This window comes from Entelurus aequoreus, linkage group LG11, assembly GCF_033978785.1.
Source record: "Entelurus aequoreus isolate RoL-2023_Sb linkage group LG11, RoL_Eaeq_v1.1, whole genome shotgun sequence".
NCBI classification, from domain to species: domain Eukaryota; kingdom Metazoa; phylum Chordata; class Actinopteri; order Syngnathiformes; family Syngnathidae; genus Entelurus; species Entelurus aequoreus.
Genome location: NC_084741.1, coordinates 24,582,490 through 24,588,489, shown reverse-complemented (window position 1 = coordinate 24,588,489; position 6,000 = coordinate 24,582,490). Strand labels below are relative to the sequence as shown.

The 6,000-nt window shown below is 38.0% G+C and overlaps 1 protein-coding gene across 5 annotated transcripts in view; it reads right to left on the bottom strand.

Annotated features, from left to right (window-relative positions):
• Nucleotides 1-4,588, bottom strand: part of bag6 (BCL2 associated athanogene 6) — a 55,625-nt gene extending 51,037 nt beyond the window's left edge. For 4 of the 5 annotated variants that reach the window (XM_062062737.1, XM_062062739.1, XM_062062738.1 and 1 more), the window contains exon 1: nt 4,432-4,581. The gene's annotated coding sequence lies outside the window, so the exon portion shown is untranslated. Of the gene's footprint in view, nt 1-4,431 lie in introns of all 5 variants that reach the window. The other variant, XM_062062740.1, reaches the window with a different exon arrangement.
• Nucleotides 4,589-6,000: the final 1,412 nt, after the last annotated feature.

Below are 6,000 nucleotides of genomic sequence, written 5' to 3'. Positions count from 1 at the left end.
CTTGAGAGTTATTTTCAGTTGGTCCTTGTATCTCCACTTTTGGCCACCTGCAGATCTCTGGCCATGATGAAGTTGACCATACAGCAGTTGTCGCGGAAGTCTATCAACTGACATTCTGATGGTGTGGCCGGCCCATCGCAGTTGGTACTGGAGAAAAGTGGCCTCCATGCTCTTGGTACCAGTTTTACTCAGGACTTCCGTGTGTGGTACACCATCACGCCATGTCAGCCCAAGGATCCGCTGGAGACACTTGATGTGAAAGTTCTCCAGCTGTTGGATGTGGCGGCGATACAGGGTCCAAGCTTCACAGCCATATAATAGTGTGGAGACACAGATGGCTTGGTAGACTGCCACCATGGTACGTATGCTGAGGTCTTTGTTCACATACACCCTCTTACGCAGTCTACCAAAGGAGGCTGAGGCAGACCTGATTCGATTTTGAACTTCATTGTCCATGCTGCAGTTTTCGGAGAGGATGCTCCCAAGATATTTGAAGTCTGGGACTATTGCTAGGGGCTTGTCATCGATGTTAAAGACAGGTGATGGTGGTCGAGTTGGCGGAGGGGAGTTCCACTGGCACAGTACTTCCGTCTTTACAGTGTTCACAGTGAGACCCAGTCTACTATAGGCCTTCACAGCAGCTGTTAACGTCGCCTGCAAAGCCTCTGATGTATGTGCCACGAAGGCACAATCATCAGCATACTGTAATTCCACAATGTTCACAGTTTTGACCTTGGTAGCCGCCTGCAGCCTTCTGATGTTAAATAAGCTTTCATCCAACCTGTAATCCACCAGCACACCACTGCTTCCCTCAACTTCTTTGTGCAGTAGGCAGGTGACACTCATGAGGAAGATGTTGAATAGTACAGGTGCAAGCACACAGCCCTATCTGACACCTGTGGATACCTTGAAAGGCCTAGACTCATGTCCTCCTGTTGTCACCTGAGCCATCATCCCCTTGTGGAAACTTTGCAGGATGTTTACAAACTTCCGCGGGCAACCAACCTTGAGAAGGACCGCCCAGAGCAAGTCTCTGTTGACCGTGTGTATATATATATATATATATATATATATATATATATATATATATATATATATATATATATATATATATATATATATATATATATATATATATATATATACATACACATATATACTCATATATGTGCATACATACATACATTTTTCCTGAGGGAACTCTCCTGAAGGAATCAATAAAGTACTATCTATCTATCTACATACACACACACACACACACACGCACGCACGCACGCACGCACGCACGCAACCGTATTTTTATACAGCCCAGCCCCAAGCCAAATTTTTTTACCCAATGCGGCCCCAGCGCGAGTCAAAAAGTTTGGGGACCCCTGGTCTAACATAATGACATAAAGTATAATACTGAGCAATAGTTTCAGTCCCATACAGTAGGTATGTCTGTATTCGCCACAGGCTGGTCACTCAGCACGTTTCACCCTTGATCACGCCATCGCGAGTTGCGATCGGACCGCTGTTTTCAGAGTTCAACTGTGTTTTTGTTATTTTCATCACCACTATACACCAATGACTGATGTAGATAAATCCTAGATCATGCAGAATATCGACTCGCGCCACAAACCTCCGACAAAATGTTGCAAGTTTACACTTGACAAAACTCCCATGCAAAAATATAGGGTTAGTAAAACATTCATTGGAATCAATATTATAAGTTATACAGTTATCTCTGAATTTGCCAAATGTGTTGTAAATGAATCGATTCGCACACTGATTTGTTGGACCCACCGAGTACCTGGCTGTATGCTTTGTGACTCACAAGTCGAGTGCCACCAGCCAAGTTAACTCAATTTTTTTGTAACTTCCAATGCTAATTTCAGGAATTCAATCAATTAAAAATTTACTGTAACTGAGAAACCTATTTTTTTGGTTTCTTTGCCAAGCAAGCTTTCCAATAATACCAACTTTTTAAAGGGAACTGTTGTTTTTTTGGGGAAATTTGCCTATTGTGCACAATCATTATGAAAGACAAGGACACATCTTTTTTTTAGGATTCTATAGATAAAAAAAATGCTTGGAAAATGCGGCAATGGAGACAGACTTTAAAACAGACTGTAAAATGTACAAATTCATGTGCTTTACGGGATTTTTTTAATTTGGCGCAGACCACTTCACTGCAAGTGAGATCATTATGCTAAATCATTTCTATATCCTCCAATATTTGAATGATCCAAAGCCCTCTAAACAACTTCAAAGCCCTCCATCAACGTTTTAATATACACACTGCAAGTATGTACAGACACCTTCATAATAATATGTAATATGTACAAAATCTACCGTATTTTGGTCATTTTAAGCAATACCGTGACTTCTTTCCTCATCGCATTCATTTCCGTTTCCATAGCAGCACACTTTCGACTTCCGGCAACAAATGTGTGTTCCTACTTACCGAAACAAACCCGAGCGTGTTGTATTAATAGCAGACTTTGTAACAGACAACAAAGATGAACATTTTTGTACAAATGAGAAATCACAACCATATATTTTTGAAGCTGAATATATGGAGGATGAACTACTGCTTATAGAAGCGGGCACGAAGAGAGGGTAAAACGTTGGAGCAGACGGAAGCCGAGAGAGTGAGGTCAGCATGACTTGCGAGTATGAATGTGAAACTTGGAACCAAGCTATACGGACATATGGCGTGCTTACACAAAATCAACTTGAAAAAACTTCCCCGGCCAGACAATTGTGCAACGAGTGAGTCACTTTAGTATTGATCATGATAGACACAGCACACCATGATTGTTATTACAAGTAAAGGACATACGCTGTCTGGCTAGCTGTGTACAAACAAAACACGAAATGTGGGCTAATACTTAACAGATACTGTAATATGATTGTTCATGTTTTTCACTCAATACAGATTGGTGTCCTATTGAATTGTGTTGTGTATTACAAACTCAAAAGCAATTCAGCTGCTGACGCAAAAGCTATCTTATCTCTTGTCGTAGCTAGTTTACGGCTAATGCCTTAGCATGCCATTTTATGCTAGAAAAATAGTTCCTCAGTGTTTGCACTTACAATAACAATGTCGCTACAGCTTGGTTATTATACGGGTTACGGAACGCGTATGAAGTATCGTTGGCTGTTTTTACATGCATTTTTAAAGTGATTTAGCGGTAAAATGGATTGTTCCCATGTAATGCATTGCCAGTCATTAGGAACGAGACGATCTTTACAAATTAGAAAACAAGGGAAAACAACTTCTCGTCTCTTAGTAGGATGTGAACGATAGGCAAAATCCCTTTGTATGCCTCGAAAACGTATGTTTTACTTTTTTTATGCATTCTAAATTATAATAAACATTAACAAAAGTCAGCTAACAATGGGAGGTCCTCTATTCCACCCACAAAGACCTATAAATAACCATTCAAAAACAGCTAACAATAGTACATTTACATTTTGTGACCTGAATATTAATCAAGTATTAGCGATAATATTATAAGTGCTAACATTAAGGACCTACTTTTAGCGATGCACTGATCACGTTTATTCATGACTTAGAATGCATAGAAAACAGAAAAACATATTGTCTTACCGAGGGATTGTAAATGATAGGCAAAATTCTAAAAAAAAAGTGCAGTTCTCCTTTAAAATTGGGTAATTATTAAGAAAGTTTACATTTTTAACAAAATTTCACACCTAAAATCTTTAACCCTATTGATGTTGTATAAAATAAGCTGACCTTTATTTTGTGCTTTATCACGGTTTTAAAACTCCTTAACTTTTTTAAATATTTATAGCAGGAAAATAATGCTTATATTACTGGAATCGTTTTTACAAGACCTGTCCGATAACACCGGTTTCGTGTAAATCAATGTATCTGTAAAAAAAAAAAAAAAAAGTACACATACACCTAAATATGGCACAGAAAAATTATCTAATTTCTTTATTTTTATGAATAACAAACTCTGCTCCGTGAATAATTGGTAGAACATTATGTCACAAGGAGAAATAAGCAAATCTAGCTCAGGCTGATTAAATGTTCCTCGGAAATAATAGATTATCATTTACTTATGTGTCACCATATAACGTATGGATATTGCATCACAACGACTAATCGGCTAAGAATGTCAGTTACGTAGTATATCGCTGCAACATGTTGACGTACAGAATTGCCAAGAAGAGCTGTCTATTAACAATCTTAAAACTAACACAGATACAAAAATGTGGTGATATGTAGTTAATGTCGTCGTTATGAACACGCATATGCTTCTCCTTGTTAGCTAGCGCTAGCAACAACTTCAGTGTGGGAACGTTAGCAGGAATGCTAACGAGAGAAGACATAGCTAACGCTAAGAAGCCAATAAAACACATTTTAAGCCAACATCCAAATTATTACATGAGTAATTATCGCTTCTTTTAATTTCTTACCTTAACAACGACTATTATCTCCACTAATCCGGTATGCGTTTGTATGGCTTATTATCTTTTTCCGAACGACTTCCGGTTAGCGTTTCTAGCTAGCTAGCACTTGCGAGAAGTTGCCGGGATAACAGGACGTGACGTAACATCAACACCGGATGCTATATAAAGTTCTTCTTCTTCTTCTTCTTCTTCTTGTGATTTTTATGGCGGTTGGCAAGCAACCTTGTGGTGAGCATTACCGCCACCTACTGTAATGGCGTGTGGATCGAGGTGGATTCCTACTCTAAATTATTTTATTTAACCCAGTGTTTTAAAAAAAAATTGTGTATTGCTTTATAACCTGTGTGTTCTGAGTGCAATCCTAATATATCTTCCACTGCTAACCTAATATTCTCTTTCGCTAACTTATTTCCCAGTATTCCCCTTTCTCTATTATATTTTCTACAATGTATTAAAACATGTCTTACATTTTCTATCTGTTGGCAAGAATCACACAGTCCTGTAGCATGTTTCCCCATCAATTTCAATGAACTATTTAGATATGTATGTCCTAATCTCATTCTAGTAATAATGTCTTCTTCCTTCCTATTTCTATTGCCTCCTCTCATTACACCAACTCTCCTCTGGACTTTGTAATACTCTCTACCTTTTGTTTCCTTATTCCAATTATCCTGCCACTTTTTATTGTGTTCTATCTTAATGATGTTCTTCACTTCTTCTTTACTGTGCTTAATCTCCATGTTTAATTCTGTTTTAGTGGTTGCTTGTTTTGCGTACTTATCAGCTAATTCGTTCCCCTCAACTCCTACATGAGCAGGAACCCAAAGAAATGTTACCACACCTCCCGCTTTATTTATTCTGTAGACTGCCTGAACTATTTCATAAACTAAATCTTGTCTTGTTTCTGACGCTATGTTTTTTATGCTAGTCAATGCACTGCTGGAGTCCGAGCACACGACTGCTTTTCTTGCTTTATTTTCTTCTATCCAATGAATTGCCATATAAATTGCTACCAATTCTCCCGTAAAAACAGATAATTTATCACTTATTCTTTTATTTAATACTATGTTTCCTTGTGGGATAACTGCTGCTGCTCCTACCTTATTATTTATAGTTTTTGATGCATCTGTGTACACCATGATGTTGTCTAAAAACGTTTCCTCAATCCATTGTTCTATCTGGTAACTATTTAAATGTCTATTCTTTAGTAATTGCATGTTTACATTTGGGTTTTCATACATCCACGGTGGTATTGCAGGGATTGGTACTGTAGGGCTAACTTTAATATTATCAATTTGAACTTTATTACATCTGTCTCCTATTATCCACCCGAAACTATTCATTTTTTTCTTCTCTTTTTCTTGGCAGTTTAGTAGCACTTGATGGGTTGGATGTCCTTGCTTGGACCCTTTTAAGTTTGCCCAATAAACTACTGACAGTTGATCTCTCCTCATATCTAAAGGTTTTTCATTCATCTCTACTTGTAATACTGCAACTGGGGTTGATTTAGTAGCTCCACAACATAATCTTAAAGCCTGTGATTGGATCCTGTCTATTTTCTGAAGTAATGTTTTT